At 39.5% G+C, this 19,822-nt stretch overlaps 1 protein-coding gene across 2 annotated transcripts in view; it reads left to right on the top strand.

Moving 5' to 3' along the window:
* Nucleotides 1-1,101: 1,101 nt before the first annotated feature.
* Nucleotides 1,102-19,822, top strand: part of FBXW7 (F-box and WD repeat domain containing 7) — a 230,449-nt gene continuing 211,728 nt past the window's right edge. For both annotated transcript variants that reach the window (XM_045798826.2, XM_045798825.2), the window contains exon 1: nucleotides 1,102-2,324. The gene's annotated coding sequence lies outside the window, so the exon portion shown is untranslated. The remainder of the gene's footprint in view (nucleotides 2,325-19,822) is intronic.

Raw genomic sequence — 19,822 nt, 5'->3', positions numbered from 1 at the left:
CTTTCATCTCAGTCTCACGCTATTCACCAGGACAGGCTCAAGACAGAGTCTGAGCATTCTGATCCTTTCATCTTAAAATTTCTTTTCCTAGAGAACTACACTTTCAACCTCATGAGTTTTTATTTGAATTTACTTTCCAGGATAACATCTGTAGGAAAAGCTGCATAATAGTAATAATATTTATTTTAGAAAGGAAAGAGCCTTTGAGTCAGACCTGAAACACAAGCCAACATTTCTTGATGATCGTTATGGACACTTACTACCAAGACCAGCTCTCCAAGGCTTCATACAAGCAAGAATGATTCCTAAAATTGAGACACTACTAACATCTTCTCCTGAAAAAGTCAAAAATCTTTCCACAATCTCCGGGAGGATGGCTCCCTTCCCTAGTCTCGGCAATTCGCCCCCACTTTACACTAAAGACTCAGGTTGTGACTCCGTACTCAAACCGCACTATTTCCTTTCGTGGGGGTGGGGGGGAGGGAAGAAGGGATGTAGTACCGCTCTCATCTTTACGATACTACGTAGCTTACGCTTCCATCAAGTCGTCTGAACTCCGCGAGTGCCTCAGAGGGAGGCATTCATTCATTCATCAAACGTTTGCTCGGCGCGACCACACGTTATCGGGTGCTAGGTCTCGCCCCACACCACGGGAAGGGTGGGGCGCTCACTCCCTGGAGCAGGTGCAGCGGATCAGGCTGTAGGACAAGTTCTCGCTCAGTCTGGCTTTTCGAAGGCCCATCTGGGGCTAAATGCCTCACCTTCGGGTGGTGCGCGCCCGAGCATGGCCGCGCGGCCTGGGCCTTCCTCCTTGCTCCCAAAGGAGCAGTCACCACCTGCCCTGAAGGAAACCGCTACAAAGCAATCTCTCCCCGCCGCCGTCGGGTCAGGGGTAAGATCAGGCGGCAGCTTAGGCTCCACTCGGCTCCTCCCCTTCCTCTCTTCAATTCTGACGCGGCCGTAGAGGCGGCGGCAGCGGTGGCTAGTCCCGCGGCCCGAGGCGCACCCACCCGCTCGCGGAGCCCCGACTTCCTCTTCCCTTCTAGCGTCATCAGAGCGCGCCAGAGTCACCCAGGGCGGGGTGGTTAGAAAGGGGAAAAAAAGGCCAGCGGAGGAAACGTCCCGGCGGAAAGAAAAGGGAGGGGGTGAGGGGAGCGGTTGCTAGGTGACTTGCGTCATCCGGCTGCGCCGCTTTCCTCCCGCCCCTCTCTGGAGTGAGGCGAGAGCCCCGCACAGAGCGAGCGAGACAGCGAGCTGAGCTCCGGGCGCTACCGCCACCGCAGCGGAGAGCGTGAGAGCGAGGAAGCATCCGAGAGACCCAGCCCCCGTGCACTGGCCACCGCCGAGACCTTCGTCCTGACCTGGACCAGCGGGAGCCGCGGCCACCCCTCTTCTCCCCCCCTCACCTTCCCGGCCGGCAGCGGCGGCTGCACACGCCGGAGCCCGAGCCGGAGCCGGCGGCTGGGGGGCAGGGAGGCGGCTACCTCGGGCCGGGACTAGTCAGCTGCTCCGCGGTGAGAAGACGCTGAGGAGGGGCCGGAGCTTCAGTCTCGTCCCGGGGCGCGGGGCGAGGGACCCCCAACGTGTAGGGAGGGGGTCCCAGCCGCAGCGACACATGCGGGAGCCGGGAGCGGGGGCGGCGCCGAGCGGAGCCGGCCGGGTCCCCCACCACGCCGCTGCCTCGGTCACCCGCCCGGGGCCGTAGCATCTTGCCCCAGAGTGTATGAGCGGGGGACCCAAGCTCAGCAACCACCCCCCGGCCGGGGGGGCGGGGACCCCGATGTGAAGCGGCGGCCCGGGCGGCGGAGAGAGCAGGACCGGCGCCGCCGTCCTTTCCTTACCTTCCCCCTCTCCTCAGCCCCCTCGCGGGGAGGGGGGTCTTCTCCCTTGGCCAGTCGCCGGCCCCCCGGCTCCTCGGCAGGACTCCGGGAGGAGTTCTTAGAGCCCCCTCCCCCGCCCCAGCCCCGAGGGCGGCGGGGCCGGGGGGGACCCGGGGGGCCGGCTGCAGCCTCAGCCCAGAGGAAAACTTTGTAAGAGCAAAATCTGGAGCCTCCCAGACGTGACTGTCCCGGGAGAAGTGGCCCAGGGCGGGCAGAAGACACAGCCCGAAGAGACCCAGGAAGAGGAAAAGAGGAGGTAAGCGGGGCCGCTGCCGCCTCCTGTGCTCCGGCAGCGCGGAAGAGACCCGGGTGACCGCCTGGCTTAGAGACACAAGCACCGCTTCTTCCTCAGTAACGCGCCGGAGCCTTCCGCAGCTGCCGCCTCAGAGCGAACGAGGAAGGGAACCAACCCACTTTCTCAGCGCCACGGCTCTTCCCTAAAGTGTGAGTGGCCCGGGGAAAGGGAATCGAGGGGTAGAAAGTGGGAGGATACCGGTTCGTCCTCTTGGAGTTCTGCTGATGTTTTGCAGGAGTGTTGGGAGTGTATAGAGGAGAGGGTGCATCTTTATTTTTACAGCGGGGAAAAGGTATTGGGTAGTCCTGTGTTTTATAATATTTTAGCTCCTTGCACGTGTAATATGCAAACTTACAGGTTTCTTGTAGAGGACTTCTGTCTTTATCCAGAGTGGACACTTGCACCTTTCTGGCCAACAATTGGCAAAAGGAAATTGAGGAAGCCAAAGCATATGTGCACACAAAGGACATCTCTGTAATACACCTTTTCCTGGTACACCGGGTGTGAAACAGTGCTGTGGTTTTTGTTTTGGAGCAACTCTCATTAGGGTTCTCAAGAGGGAACCTTTTACCCCGTGACCCCCTGAAAGTAAAATTCCTTTCCTCTTTTGCAGTCTTCCTTGAGAGATTTTCATTTCAGTACCTATTGGTACAGGAGTTTTTTACCTTCTCATTTCCTGGGTCCAATTCCTATGTGTCAGGACGCTATAACAGATTTCAGCTACCCAGGAAAGAGTTCTTCTGAATCACGACTTACTTGGGAGAGAGCATCTAGTACTTTAACCAGTTTATAGAAGTTGTTATATATTTTTTCCTACCCAAATGCTTTTTTTTTTTTTTTAAGTTTTTGAGTAGCATATGTCCTAATTGCTAGCACCTTTTTTTTTGGCAGAATGACTTGAGACTTTGCTTGTTTGAGTTATCTTTACTTTGCTATCAAATGAGGAGAAACTTTTTGATATTTAATTCTTTGAAGAATGATTTTTTCCCTTCCCTTCCATTATTTTAAGGTGAAGTTTATAAAATCTTTGATACGCATTTTAGGCATCCTCTCAAGCGTACCAAGCTGAGGTGCAAGAAAGTAATTACCATTTCATATATTTATACAGACCTTAAGGTTAAGCATAGGGTGGGATTTTGTTTACTAGAACATAGGCAGTACTACAGTACTGAGAACTGTGGCTCCTCCAGGCAACAGTGTGGGCTCACTCCTTCTGAAGCCACTGCTGAGAGAAGCTTTGTGGTAATGAATGTAAGCCTGGGGTTGTCTGTGCTGACTTCTCCATTCAGGATCTTGATTAAATTTAAGTAAAACTTTCGGGGCGCCTGGGTAGCGCAGTCATTAAAGCGTCTGCCTTCGGCTCAGGGCGTGATCCCGGCGTTCCGGGATCGAGCCCCACGTCAGGCTCCTCCACTAGGAGCCTGATTCTTCCTCTCCCACTCCCCCTGCTTGTGTTCCCTCTCTCGCTGGCTGTCTCTATCTCTGTCGAATAAATAAATAAAAAAAATTTAAGTAAAACTTTCTCAAATAGTGTTTTCATCTGTACTTTTTCTCTTTTGAGGTAGTGAGTTCTACAAGTTTATTAGCCCCTGAATTATTTAACATTTTATTAACTTGTCCCAAACCTGTCTCTTTAAAGTTCCAAGACACATCCAGGGTTTTTGTTTTGAGAAATGCTAGGACAAGCTGGAATTCATCTTTTTCTGGTTTTATAGATTTTGATTATTCCTCTTTACCGTCATCTTTCCTGACTCACTCTGTCGGTCTTAGAATGATTACTTTGATCTCTTGATCATTTTGCCTCCTCTGGAACTTCTTCAGCTATTTTGTTTCTCTTCATGTATTTGTGCTTGTTATGCTTTTGTAAGGAACCGTAAGTTCTATTTTAAATGGGTAATGACATGAAAATACTGATTAGTAGTAATGTTAGATGTCAGTCAAAAGCAAATGTCTCTGGATCTGTTGTCTTCTTTTGAGACCTTGAGGAAGTCATGTATCCCATGTTTTACATAGATGGGAGAGAGAAATCTAATCTTGGCATGGGCTGTTTTTCAGGGAGGAAGGGAAGACAAACCAGCAAACTATAATTTGAGTGTAGATTTGTACTCTATCAAAGTTGCTTACTAACTTTAAGACTTATTTTTATTGCTTTGACTATAGATTGGTTAAAAAGCATAGTAATGTTTTATTGCATGTTTGGGTAGCAAAGAAACAGCAAAGTGTTTGCTGCCGTGCCTTTGAGATGCTTTTACTTATGGCATAGGCAATGAAACATAAATTGCACAAAATTGTAGGAAAGGGGTATGTATGTTATACTGCTGTGTTTGGTACCTTGTAGATATAAATGTATTTGTATATTTGTCATTAGAGAAGTGTTGGTGTTGGATTAGACAAAACTAATTCGAGTGTCTGAACCAAATCTGGGAAATAAGGTCTCTTTTGGGAAGAAGGGTACAGGTGGAGGTAAAGTGTTTAAAACTTTTGGAATTGGAGGGTGTGAGGGACAAATGTAATTAGAAGTTAGCTTGATGGGAATATGGATGAAAGTTGTTGAGTAGGCTTGGAGTCAGTTTGTGTTTGTGCAGTTATATGTGTACAGCCCAAAGAAGCAATTGAGAACAATGTTACTACTGAGAGGGTAGTTTTAAATGACTGAGGAGAGATTGTATCCTAGGTCAGGAGGCATTATACCTGGACTAGGATTTTGTTTTTCTAGGGAACCAACGTTTTTACACCATGGTCTTCGAAGAGCGATACAACTGGAGTGAAAAAGATGCTCCCAATATTTTAGATTGGTGCTAGTGGTTTCTTATAGAAAACAGTTCAGAAATGGGGCAGTGGACTTTGTTTTTGACATTAAATTTTAGGGTAAAAAGTTGGTGCTGATGCAATCTAAAGATGGAAAACTAGTTTAATGAGTGATAATGCTGAAAATGTAGAGTTCAGAGTCATTTTCACAGTATTAAGGTTTCCCGAGAGAGCTGACAGAGCGTAAAGAGCTGAAAAATGTGTCTTAATTTTACTTTGGGCGAAGGGAATCTGTTCAAGTTAGCAAAGATATGGTAAGAACAAAAAATGGATGAGATTCTCCCTAAAAAATGTTTTAAAAGTGGATAAGATTTGAAGTTCAAAAGGGAGGAACAGTCTTTAAACATGGCTACCAGTTCAGTCTTAGGACATGTGAGTCTATATTTTTGAAGGGGTAACAAGCTTTTTGTAGAGTATATAGGTCCCTTGAGATTAAGGTCAGAAGAATATACAGGGTTTCACTGTTAAGGAACTTATACATAAAAGGACAGATTTGTTTTCATAAAAATTAATGTTTTTAAAGCTTGTCCAGCATTATTATCCTAAGTTTGGTCTTTAACGTGACGAAGTCGGGCTAAAAATAGCTGGCAGAGAAGGCTGCTTCCCCTGCTTGCAGTTGATGTGTGTCTTTGTGTCCCATACAATGGAGGGGATATCCCTGTGTTGGCACAGCAGTGCTGAAAATGCTTTTTTTTTTTTAAACCTTTTTATTAAAAAACAAACAAACAAAAAACAACTTGGCATTTAAAAAAATACAGCTGTCTTTGAAGCATGAGGCACTGGAAGACCTTTTTTTGTGGTGAAACCTGCAGCTAATGGGGCTTGCTTTTAGTGTTGACTTTAACAAGGATTAAGGATTGTAAGATAGGAAATATATATATATATATATATTCACTTGTTGTGTTCCTTATTTCATTCAGTTCACCACCTTCCTAGTATCTTCTTTGGTCTCTTCTTAAGAATTTAATTCAGATGGCAGAACTCTGGGGAAGAGATGTTTAGATCGGGAACTAGATCTCAGGTGATTCTAGGATGAGGGTATGGGACTGGAATATATGCCATATGGGTGCCTTCTCCACCCTCTACTTCCCACAACATATATATATTTTTTAAAGATTTTATTTATTTATTTGACAGAGAGAGAGAGACAGCCAGCGAGAGAGGGAATACAAGCAGGGGGAGTGGGAGAGGAAGAAGCTGGCTCATAGCAGAGGAGCCTGATATGGGGCTCGATCCCACAACGCCGGGATCATGCCCTGAGCCGAAGGCAGACGCTTAACTGCTGTGCCACCCAGGCGCCCCTCCACAACATATTTTATGCAAGTGAAACCATGTTTAGATGAACTTAAAGGGCAGCCTTTTCGGGTAGACATGATTTACTAGTAAAGATAGTGGGAAAGGTGTGACTCTGGTAGGAGGGGGTGGTAACCTCATGTGCTTTGCCCTGGCAACTTTGGGATTGATAGGGATGATTAAAGGGCCTTGGGTGTGCATTTCTGTTTTAGCACCAGATGGCCCAAAAGCCTACACCTAGGCTGACAGCAGCTCGATTTGTGTACTTTAGAGATGGTTCTTGGACATGTCATGTGTTGCCTCTGACAGCTCATTGTGTGGAGGAGGGGTTGGTAAACTATATATATATATATATATATATATATATATATATATATATATATATATATTTGTAAAGGGCCAGTTAGTAAATATTTTAGATTTTGTGGACTGTATCTGGTACAACAAACTGATGTTGTGTTAGTGTGAAATAGCCATAGACAGTATGTAAGCAAATGAATATGGCTGTGTTCCAGTAAAGCCTTATACAGTTGACCCTCAAACAATGCAGGGGTTAGGGGTACCAACCCCCTGTGCAGTTGAAAATCCGTGTATGACTTTTGACTCACCCAAAACTGGACTATTGATAGCCTACTGTTGACTGGAAGCTTTACCAATAACATAGGCTAATACATATTTTGTGAGTTATATGTATTACATACCACATTCTTACCATAAAGTAAGTTAGAGAAAAGAAAATCTTATTAAGAAAATTGTAAGGAAGAGAAAATACATTGACAATACTGTATTGTATTTATTGAAAAAAATTCATGTGTAAGTGCAATTCAAACTCTTTGTTATTCAAGGGTCAACTATACATCAACTATGTAGTTTATGGAATCTTAGTGTAGAAAACTGCCGAGTTGACCAAGATACAGTATGAGCTTCATTCCATTACAAAACTTGGACTGGTTATTTTAGGTGTTCTCTGTTTTCTAACTGAGATACGTTCCTTGGGTGCTGTCTTAATCTGTGTAAAGTCTGCGGTTCAAAATACTTTTGCCTCCAGAGTGATGAATACTATGGGAACTTGAGGAATAAGGGGCGTTGCTGTCTATAGCAGCTAAAAAGTAGGGACTACTTGCATTTTTTATTCAAAGATAAATAATTTGCATAAAGTGATACGCTGGCTACATATCATACCTGAAAGTATCTTTGAAGAAACTTAGGGGTGTAATTTTGAATGTTTCTGAAAACAAATTGTAAATAATTGTAAAGCATTAACTTTAGATGTAAAATTGTAAGTGTTTATGATTGGTTTGAATCAGATGAAAATATTATCCAAATTATAAGAACATTAAGATTTGGTACTTCTGTTTCTTACAGTCTTACTCTGTTACAATGACCAATTCAGTGTGTGGAATTATTGGGTGCAAAATTTTTGTTTTGTTAAGTATTCTATCTTAACATCCTCTAGGTAACTTAAATGTGTGTTTTAAAAATTTTTTGGTGTATTCTTAAGGGTAAATGTAGCATGGATTAATTTATTTCTTAGGAGAATCTATCTTTAAATGTATTGTTTAGAAAGAATAATTCACTGTGCAATTTTACATTGTAGCTAATATCAAAACATTTGTTTCATATGTCAACAGGTACCTGCATTGGATGGTGGTGTATTTTTCTTTTTTCTTTTTTTTAAAGATTTTATTTATTTATTTGAGAAAAAGAGTGCGTGTGCACACCAACTGGGGGCAGGGGCAGCGGGACAAGCAGAGAGCCCAACACAGGGAGCAGTCCCAGGACCCCGAGATCATGACCTGAGCCAAAGTCAGACGCTTAACCAACTGTGCCACCCAGGTGGTTGCTGATGGTGTATTTTTACCCTGGCATCATAGATTTTTTTATTTCATGATTTCCCTGTTTATGGCAAGGGAGGAGGTGACCCTTGCAATAATGCTAACTTTTTATTTAGTTTTAAACTTGTTTTTATTTTTCATAGTATTTGTATGCGTGTAATTGGTACTTTATTTCCTTTCTCTTTAAAAAAGTCTATACAATCTGACAACTTTAGTGTACTTTTTAGAAGGTCATTATAAATTTGCTTTGGTGTTCATTAGGGGAGGATTCTGTTCTTCTAAAAATCTTGAAGTTTTTGTCTTTTCAAGTAATTTTACCATTGTCTTAAGCTTAAGGATAGGTGGTGATTTAAAAGACACAAGGTGTTCATCTCATATCTGAAAATATTCTGAATAGAAATATTCTATATTGGTGACATTTTCAGTGGATCAGGGAAAAGAGTGGTGTATTAGTCGCCCCCCCCCTTTTTAAAGCTTAGCTGAGGTGTCATTACAAACAGATGAGTAAAGTTGCTTTTAAATAATAAACTTTTTTTTTAAAGAATTTTTTTTATTGAAAAATAATTGACATACAATATTGTATTAGTTTCAGGTGTATCCCATAGTAATTAGATATTTATATACATTACAAAATCGTCACCATAGTAAGTGTTGTAGTTACCATCTTGTCACCATGTACAAAGTTGTTACAATATTATTGACTGTATTCCCTGTGCTGTACATTATACCCTATGTTGTATTTATTTTATGATTTGAAGATTACACCTCCTTATTCCCATCACCACCTATTTTATCCATCTCCTCCACCTCCTGCCCCCTACCCCCTTTCTGGCAGCCATCAGTTTATTTTTTGTATCTGTGAGTCTATTTTGGTTTTGTTTTGTTTGTTCATTTGTTTTGTTTTTCAGTTTCCACATATAAGTGAAATCATATGGTATTTGTCTTTCTCTGTCTGACTTATTTTACTTAGCATAATACCTTCTGCGTCCATCCATGTTGCAAATGGCAAGATTTCATTCATTTTTATGGCTAAGTAATATTCCATTGTGTATATACACCACATTTTCTTTATTCATCTATTGGTGGACATTTAGGTTGTTTCCATATCTTGGCTATTGTAAGTAAGGCTGTGGTGAACATAGGGGTGGTATATGTGTTTTTGAATTAGTATTTTCATTTTCTTCAGATATATACCTAGAAGTGGAATTGCTGCTGGTTCATATGATAGTTCTGTTTTTAATTTTTTGAGGAACCTCCATACTGTTTTCCACACTGGTTGCACCAGTTTACATTCCCATTAACAGCGCATAGGTGTTCCCTTCATTCCTCGCCAGCACTTGTTATTTCTTATTTTTTTGATAATAGCTATACAATTATTTCTTTTACACAGAAGTGGTTTTTACACAGCTGTCTCTGAGATAAATTATATGATCTTTTTCTAAGGGCAAGTTTTTTTTTTTTTTTTAAGATTTATTTATTTGAGAGAGAGGGAGAGAGTGTTAGCCCATGCTCAGGGGAAGGGGCAGAGGAAGAGAAGCAGACTCCCTCCTGAGTGCAGAGCCTGATGCTGGACTCCATCTCACAACCCTAAGATCATGACCTGAGCCAAAATGAAGAGTTGGACAGTTAACTGACTGAGCCATCCAGGTGCCCCTCTAAGAGCAGGTTTTGATCAGGCAGTAGGTGGGCTGACTGCAGAGACTCTGAATTCCTGAAAGGATGCCCTTGAGGAAGCAGTGAGTTAAGGAAGAAGTTAGAAGTGATAAACCAAATTTCTTCTACTGTACCATTTGGCTGAAAGCTGCCTTTGTCCAACTTGGTAGCATATTTTGGGTAAATAATGAACTTTTGGTGTTTTCAACCTTTCTACTTAGAGACTTTTTCCACTAAGTGTAAAACCAGTCTGTCTTATGTCTTAATGTACTTTTAAATTTTTGCTCCTTTCTCTTTAGACCTCATTGTCACTTTCTCATGATACCTTTCATAGTATGTTCAGAGTTTATTTTCTAAATGTATATGACATTTCCTGGACACTATGGTATATATATTTCCTAATAATTGTACTGCTACACAAAGTATATTTAAACTTTCCTCCTATTCCACCTTCAGAATTGTGAAATATTTGAGGGAACATCTGTACTTGATCTGGATTTTGAATGACTAATATATAACAATTTCTCTAAAATAATCCTTTAAAAATTTTGAGTAACAATTGATTTCTCTAAAACAGTTAGCTAATACAAGAAAATTGGAGAGCCTGTATATGTGGTATTATCCTGCAATGCAGGTAGTTGAAAAATAACAAAAATGCACAAGAGACCTCATTGCTTGAGTATCTTTTGCTTTTTCTCCATCACCTAAGGGATAGCTAGTGGATCAGTCAGATATTATGCAGTTTCTGTTGCTATGCTATGTTGCCTCTGCCCTTCCTTTACAGCTGGGGGATAGCTACTAGAAATCTGGGTGGTTTTAGGAAGGAATTAGGTAGCATGTACTGTGTGTGTGTGTCTTTGTGTACATGTATCTAGTGTATTGTGTTAGGTGCTCTTTTCTGCATGACTGCTCTTGGATTTAGGAAATATTGAAAGATATAGTGCAAAATATTTTTAGTGGAGAGGATCACTATTGGATAAGATACTATGTTTTCTTCTGGCTTTTTCATCCTACAGCATCTTGAGTGAACCCATTAACATATGTTAGTACCAGTTGTGAAGTCTGAAGGCAAATTGCTGGTTTGTTTTTGGAAGAATGTATATATCTCCTCAGACTTTTTAGGGTGGCTGACATATAGTAACGTGACACATTCTGTTAGCTTATTAAGTTAAAGATCTTTTAAGGTGTGAGGCAGACAGAGGGCTAAAGTCAGGCCTTATATTGTCTAGCATTTAAATTCAGCCCTTGAGTTTGACGAATAATACTGAAGTAATTCTGCAGTGTTTTCAAAAGTATTTGAACTAGTGTATGATTCATTAACGTTTTATTAGAAAAATCTTAAAAACTAGAGAAATGACGGACTGCTGTGCTTATTGTTCATAGGAAAGAAGGACCGATTTGAACATAACTAGAATTTGAAATCATCTCTAAAGAACTCAGAAATACTTAGGTCAGAAAGGACTCTTTTTTGAATAATTCATTGATTATCTCTGAAAGTGATGGTGGCTTAAATTGTTTATTTACAAATACCAGGTTGTAATTCAGTTACCAAGTCTCTCAAGTATCCATCTCTTTAGTGCTTAGGAACAAAAAGCTTTAAACAATTACAAAGAACTTTAACAAGTTTTATCTGTAGCATTACGTCTCCTTTTTTATTTATTTTTTATTTTTAAAGATTTTATTTATTTATTTGTCAGAGAGAGAGAGAATGAGTGCAAGCAGGGGGAGCAACAGAAGGAGAGGGAGAATCAGGCTCCCCACTGAGCAGGGAGCCCAATGTGGAGTTCAATCCCAGAACCCTGGGATCATGACCTGAGCCACCCAGGTGTCCCTGTATCATTACATATCAGATTGATTGAAGGAATTTTATTTATGTGATTCAGTTTTAGCTCAATTTTAGTTTTCTCCCTTTCTTAAAATGATTAGTATGTGTGCATTTGATACTCTCTTTTCATGCTTTATGTTTATTAAGTACAAATCAATTTTCAGAAATAACTTTCCCTCCAAGCTTGGCATAATCAGTGTTCTATTGGCCAGTATAAGAAACAAATGCTTCTTGATTGTTTTTATATTTGGAAAGTATTTCTATTTTGAGAGCAGTTTGGCTATGTCTTCATAGTCTGTTTATTTAATAGAATTGTATATTTAAGGTAAGTATATGAAAAAAATCCAAAGGCAGAAAGAACATATGGAGATATATTTCTTAGTAATGATTATCTTTCCTCTTGTCCTCATTCTCTAAATTCTTTTAAGGCAAGTTTGCTTTAGATTTTGATGTAAATGCAGGAGTTAGATTGGTTCATATGTTAATAGATCTGTAAGTTATGTGGTTAATTTAATGACTATTCTCATTTAAAAAAATCAGTTATTTAAAATATTTTTCTTTGTTGGTAGCACTTGGAGTTATGCTTCTTTCCATTTCAGAGATCTTTCAAAGAAGGATTTTATGATAATGACTAGGCTACTGGGTAGATGGGAGAACAACATAGTCTCTCTATGACTTTAATTTATTCCTGTCCATTTATTTTGCTTGTAATACCGGAAGGTTATATAGATAAACGTGTGGATTATCAGTTTCCTTTTGCATGATTGGTGGTCCCTTAATTGACAACCATGTGAATTTGAGTATATAAACTTTGGAATGCTGCTGTAATGAGTGGTGAGGAGCCTTTTTCTATTGAGTATTACATAGGCAGATTTCATTAGAGAAATATAAAAATTTTAATTTGTTAGATATTTAGAGCAGGGAACAAAACTTCAGATTTTTAGTAAAGGCCAGGCATTTAGTAGGAGAGGTGGGATGTACAGAGGGTGGGAGAGACAGCAAAGGAGGGAGGGAAGGGCAGATACCAGGGAGAATGGCACCGGAAATTTTGAGGTCAGTCTTAGTCAGAGGTCACACCCTGTTATTTCTTTGGGTTGTGGATGTGGGGTGTTACCACATGTTATCTACCATCCTTTGAAATGTTGATTAGATGAGTCCCTAGGTTTTCAACATCTGGATTCTTTAAACTATTGAAGTTTTAATCTGTCTTGGATAATCCAACGTATGCTAGGGTGGGAAAATTTCTCTAGTACCTGCTTGGAGAAGGGACAAACAAAGGGTTTTCAACTGCCCTGGGGTTTCTTTTTTGTTTCGTTTTTTTTTTCTTTCTCTTCTTTGGCCACATTTCCCTAGCTTTGCCTAAGAGGTATGCTTGTAATTCTGTATATGTGACATAGTAGTTGAGAGGCAAGCTTTGGAGATGATAGACCCAGGTTCCAACTGTATTGCTTTGTGACCTTGGGCAAGTAAGTTATCTGGTCCATGTGTGTTCCTTGTAAAACTGGGAATATTAATAGTACCTACCTCTCTCATAGAGTAGTCAAGAGGATTATGTAAATTAATGCATCACAAGGTCTGGGTCAGAGTTAGTGCCCAGTAATGTTAGTTGTTGCAATAATAAGTATCAATATTATGATATTAAGCTGTTGTTTCTGTGAGGTTGCTGGTTTTTAGAATGCCAGAGGCATTTTGTGATCTTCTGGATAGGTCACTATTTTGAATACTGCTTTTTTTTTAGCAGCAGGTATTTACTGAACACCTGCTATGTCAGGCATTGATCTGAGTGAACAAAACATGAAAACCTTACCCTCTTGAAACTTAGATTCTGTTTGAGGAAACAAAATATATAAAGCAAAATAGATGACCCGTCACTCACCTTACAAAATTTGGTGTTTGACTTCATATATCTAAGCCTGTGTTAACCATTAGATCTTTTTTTGTTTCTCCTCCTGTGCTTGAGAGTGTTTGGTGGCAGGAGCACCCTAAAAGCATGGAACTAGTCTCATTGTTTTCAGCTATGGCTCAGTCTTAATTGCAAGGCAGTCTTACACTCTTCATTTCCTTGATTTACTACTTAAATTGGCTATCACAAACTTTCCTTCCAGTCCCCAAATTTTGGTTTCACATTGTTTACAGAAGGGGTTCTTCTTCCCAGCTCATTACCTTTTGCTCATCCATGTCAATTCTTAAGAGAAGGGATATTAATAAGAACCTTTTGAAAGAAATAATCCCCGATTAATCTAACTGTATACTTTTCCTTCATCTGTTTTGTATTTCCCACCTTCTGTGTATTGCTTACTGAGATATTTAACTAGTTTATTCTCTGTCTTTAAAAAAAAAAGTGTTTTTCTTGTCTGTTCAGTTAGATTGTAAGCCTTTTTAGGTTAGGAACCACTTTTCCATTCTGAGCCTCAGCATCCTCACTTGAAAAAAAGATATTATTTACCTCACAGGGAAGTTGTGAGAAATTTAGATAGATAGTATGTGAAAAAGGTCCTGAGCTAAATCCTTAATAAATGATAGTTTCTTTTTCTTTGAACCAGTCTAGTTCCCAACGTTGATACTTGGCATATAGTCAGTGTTTAAAAAATACTTATGTTATTCTGAATTGAGGTTGGGAGTCTTTTAATTTAGCTTCTACTTGTGTGGATAATTTTAGTTTTTACTTCCAGATGAGATTCAAAATATTACTTTTCAAATATCAGGTGATAAAGGCTGAGACATTAATATGAGATGGCATAACAGTGATTAGGAGCAGGGATTCAAGCCACTATCATGTGGGTTCAAATACAGACTACTGCACTTACTGGTCATGTGACTTTTGGCAAGTTGTTTAATTCTGTTGGCTTCAGTTTCTTTATTTGCAAGATGGGAAAAATAATAGCCAGCTCATGGATACTATGTTGTTAGATTGAAGGAGATAAGAAATGGGAAGCACAGATCAGTGCCTGGTACATAACAATGGCCCCAGGAAACATTTGGCAATATCTGGAGGTGTTTTTGATGGTGGCAGGTAGGGAGAGGTCGGTAGGTATGTGTGCTACTAGTATCTAGTGGGTAGAGGCCAAGTATAAACAATGTACAGCACAGCACCCCACAACAAAGGATTATTTGGTCCAAAATATCAGTTGTGCCAACGTTGGGAAACCCTGCTTTATAAAAAGTCCTCTGTTTCTCATTTGAATATTTTCTTCATATAAGGTCCTCACTCTGCCAGTTAGATTTTGTATAAATACCGATGATTGATAAAGATAAGTCACAGACATGGACCTCATTTAACATTCATTTTAAAACACAGATATAGGGACACCTGGGTGGCTCAGTCAGTTAAGTGACTGTCTTCAGCTCAGGTCATGATCCTGGGGTCCTGGGATCAAGCCCCACATTAGGCTCTCTGCTCAGCAGGGAGTCTGTTTCTCCCTCTCCCTCCCCCTGCTGCTTCCCCTGCTTGTGCTCTCTCTGTCAAATAAATAAATAAAATCTCAAAAAAAACCACCAGGTAGATATAAAGGAAAATTAATAGATTTAATTTTTTTTGAGATTATAGGGCAATTACTCCAAAAGTAATCTAAAAGTGCTTCCATTTATTATTCAGACACTAGGACAGATTTCCAGATTTGTTTTTTTTTAAATCGGCAAACTACTCATGTAAAAATGTATCAAGATTAGGGGGCTTGTGGGCGTCTGCGTGGCTCAGTTGGTTAAGCATATGACTCTTGGTTTCAGTTCAGGTTGTGATCTCAGGGTCATGATCTCGGGGTTCTGAGATCAAGCCCCTTGTGGGGCTCTATGCTCAGTGAGGAGTCTGCTTGAGATTCTCTTTCTCTCTGTCCCTCTCTCTCCCACACCCTGCTCAGGTGCGGGCTTATGCGATGTGAGTACCATATTGTGTAAATAGTCGTAGAATCAAATATACATTAATGTAAAAAGCAAGTATCAAGGTTAATGGAATGATTTATTGGATCTATTGGGAGAAACCTTGGATCACATCTAATTTCCCTCTCTTGTTTTATTACTCACTAAGTTGAGGGCTGTTTAACTTAGGACTTCTCTCTCTCTCTCTCACTTTTTTCTGTCTAAAATTGCATGCTTACCATTACCTGTCTATTTCAGGAGCTTCTAAGTTGATTTCTTTGCTGCTGTCCTTTATATTCCTGCCTGAATTGACACTGCTGTAGGGGGAGCCTTTCTAGTCTGGATTCAGTCTACCAGTCAGACCTCCTAGCACCATCCCTTTATTTCTGGGGGAGAATTAAGAGCTAATGCCCTAAGGCTGAAATTGAAATGAACTAACTTTTCTCTTATATATGGTTTTAGTTATGTATTCTCTTTGGGAGTCACATCATTTCCTGTATTTTGTTGACTTCCCTCACTTGTATCTAAACACTGGTTGTGGGGCGCCTGGGTGGCTCAGTTGTTAAGTGTCTGCCTTCGGCTCAGGGTGTGATCCAGGTATTCTGGGATCGAGCCCGCATCAGGGCCCTCTGCTGGGAGCCTGCTTCTTCCTCTCCCACCCCCCTGCTTGTGTTCCCTCTCTCACTGGCTGTCTCTCTGTCAAATAAATAAATAAAATCTTTAAAAAAAAATAAACACTGGTTGTATATCCATACATACACATAAAAAGTATGTATACACTTTAGTGCATATTTGTGTGTGTGTGTGTGTATATGCTTTCACATATATTTGTCTCTGTGCCTTGCTATTTCCTCGGCCTTGAGTATTCTTTTCCTTTCATCTGCAAAACATTTCTCTCTTAAGACCCTACTTAAATATCATCTTCTCTAGGAAATCTGTTCTCATTAATGTAAGTGCAGTTAGTTGTTTTTTCTTCTAGTTATCCACAGTCTCCATGTGGCTTTTATAGCACTTAAAATAGTTGTTTGTATTTTTCTCTTCTACTGGTCTGTTGATCTTTGAGGGCAAGTGTTATGTCTTACTCATCTTTCGGTTAATATCTCCTCCCCCCAAGTGCCTACTATTTTCTGCTACTTATTAGGCATGTAGTTTGCTAACTAATGAAAGAGAAAAAATAATTGGAAATTTTTTTTAATAGGCTATGTAAGCGGAGGACATTATTGTGTCACTTTTGTTTCAAAGTGCTTAGTGTAGCACCTGTCCACAGGTGTTCAACAAATATTTATTGAATGACTTAGAAGCCAGTTCCAATAGTTGATGGAGATTTAGTGTGAACCTTTTTCTTCTCCATTTCTGGAAGCATATCCTAAAAGTAAAACAGCCTAGATGTTTGGTACATCTGATGCATTAAGTTGACCTTTCTTTTCCTGACTCAGTAATTAAACTTTTGATCCAACAAATACTTTCTGAAAGATGCTTTTAGTTGATTTCTTTTTCACTTGCTGTCCCATTCTAGTACTGAATTTGTTGAAAAGGTGAATGCGTGGTATTAGTGCTACCTCACGGATGAGCTATCTTCAAGTAAAAGACCTCTGTTCTCCTCTGTACATTTGGGCCCAAACAGGGTGATTATGTATTTTCTGTCGAGTACGGATAACGACTGAGGCATGAGAGAGAAAAAAGATGATTGAAGGGGAGGAAGTTGCCTACTAGGTCTCTTTTTCTTTTGATGATGATTGATTTTTACCTCAGAGCTGCTAATTCTTTATAAAGAATTAGCTAGTAGAAGGGAGAGGGGTGTGAATCTAGGGGATAAGATACAGATTTGATAATTTGATGAATAAGTAATTTGATAATTATTGTATCGATTATGCTGATTACCACTTATTGAAGGTTTACTATATGTCGGGCACTATGCTAAGGATTTTTATGTGTAGTAGTTAATTTTTTCCTCTCAGGAGTCCCTATGAAATAGGTGTTAATAAGCCTGTCTTATGACAGAAGAAATAGATTCAGAGGGTTTTCCAAGAACATATAGCTGGGAATTTGAACTCAGAACTGGGATTCAAATCCAGATCCATCTGACTCTGTGGCCTGTTTTAATCACCATGCATGCATGCTGCCTCTTAAGTTTCATTGGGGAGTTTTGTATTGAAAATGGGAAGTCATCAGGTATACTGAGATAGGAGGGGAAAGTAATAGGATTTCATCCTGTGTATGTTTGTCAGAAGGAAGACAATTAACAGATTCATGGAGAAGCAATTTCCAGGTTTATGGCCTTATACAAAGTAATTGTGAAGTCTAAGCTTGTAATTTGAATTGACTTGCACTAACCTGCATTTTTCATTAAATTTAGCCTTACTCTTGCTACGACCATCAAGATCCAGATACATCCTCAGCAGAAGAAATCAATCTAGGCAAAATATGTCTAAAAGATCATGGAACAAAGTGATTTTTATAATTTTTTCTGTGTTTAAAATGTGTTTTGCAGTTACAGTGAACTGTTTTGAAAGACATTCTTGTTTAGAGGATGAACCACAGAAATCTCTTATTTAGGATTTGAAAATCTATAATATGGCATGCTTGGAAGGTATAGCAGAAAATTTGAGAATCAACACTTGTTGGTCTCTAAGGTATAAATTGTTTAAGTCAGTGAGTATCTGTTGTGTGTTTCCCTTATGTGATTTCTTAAACTATTTTTGTTTGTCATTTAAAAAAATTCTTTTTCCTGCTTTTTCATACTTTGTACAGGATTATTTCTTACCCAATTATTTATAGGTATTTTATATTTAATAAATATAGTGAGAACACATTATGTTTATTTATTCACAGATTTAGTTTTCATAATTTTATTTTGTTACCTAAATCTAAAATGTTTCCTAAAAGATTTCTCTTTCCTCTTGATTTTAAATACTATATTTGTAACTTTAGTTATATACATTTGAATTTTGCCCTTTCCAGAATTTTAATTCTGTTTTTGTAAAATTTTATCAGTACTTGCAAACACTAAGAGTAGTGGGTTGAATGGTATTCTATTAAAGACTGAAAATGCCCAAATAAAATTGAATTCTGATAGATAAGAATTTATGAGTTGGAGTGCAGGGAGTTAGATAATCTTGTCTAGTTTTTAGGGTTCTAATGCTGAGGCTCATTAGTGTTTTTTTATGTTATCTACTACAGGTTGCCTTTCTTAGAAATGAATGTTAACATGGCACTATTATAAAAGTAATACTGATACCAACATTTGAGTGCTTAACGTGTGCCAGGCACTCTTCTTCATCCTTTGTATTAACTTACTCAATTTTCACCATCGCTGTCTAAGGTAAGTATTGTTAATGTCCCTGTTTTGTAGTGGAAAATTTGGTGTGGAGAAGTGATGCATGCTCAAGATCTCATCTTTAGTTAGTAGTGGAACTGGGATTGTATTTAGGCAGTATGGTTCTAGAGCCTGGGACATTGATCACTATTCCATACTATATTTATCATCTGTAAATTTATTTCTTACATAGTAGTTACAGAACAGTGCCTGGCGCATAATAAGGTCTATAGAAATATGGGTTCTTTTCAAGGGCATTTAATTATATACTCTATAAAGCTGGCAAAGTATGCATTATTATCCATTTATGTATGTATAATCCATTATGTATGTATATATTTTTTCTTCTATTAATTAGACTACTTAGATTTTATTCAGATTTTTTATTCCCTTTTTAAAAAATAGCTGATTTCCGTGAGGTTCTTAGAAACTAGATTATTGCTCAAAATTATATGGCTATGCTGGATCTCAGATTAGCTTTTCTCACCACACATTCAATTTTACTATCCATTACAAATGGATAAGGACTGAGGTTGGTTTGTTTATTTTTGTATGTCATTGATTTTGAAAGGCAGAAACAAACAGACTATATCGTAGTGTGTTTGTGCCCAGTTGATAGAAGAAATAAATTCTTAGGCGTTATAAAGATTTTTTTTTTAACTGTAAAGTTTTGAGAGTAGTATTATCTTATCCTGCTGACATGTGAAATTGAATCTTATCACTCATAATAATGTGAAATATTAGAAATTGTTTTGATGAGAGAATAAAGATTAACAGGCTTTAAGAGAAATGATATAAGCCATATTTCCTCATATTAAAGGAATCATCTGTATTAGTTTTCCATTGCTGCATTGCAGATTACCACAAGTTTAGCAGCCAATCTCACAGTTTCCGTAGTCCAGGAATCTGGGCATGGTTTAGCTGGGTCCTGTCCTCAGGGTCTTACAGGATGAAATCAAAGTGTCAGCCAGGGCTGCAGTTTCATCCAAGGTTCAGAGTCCTCTTCCAGGTGCACTGGTGGTTGGCAGAATTCAATTCCTTGTGCTTGTAGGAATGGCGTTC

Source organism: Ursus americanus, chromosome 13 (genome assembly GCF_024610735.1).
Source record: "Ursus americanus isolate L20-20 chromosome 13, mUrsAme1.1.p, whole genome shotgun sequence".
In the NCBI taxonomy this organism is placed as follows: domain Eukaryota; kingdom Metazoa; phylum Chordata; class Mammalia; order Carnivora; family Ursidae; genus Ursus; species Ursus americanus.
Note: the sequence above shows the minus strand (reverse complement) of the source record. Positions and strands in the feature narration are given on the sequence as shown.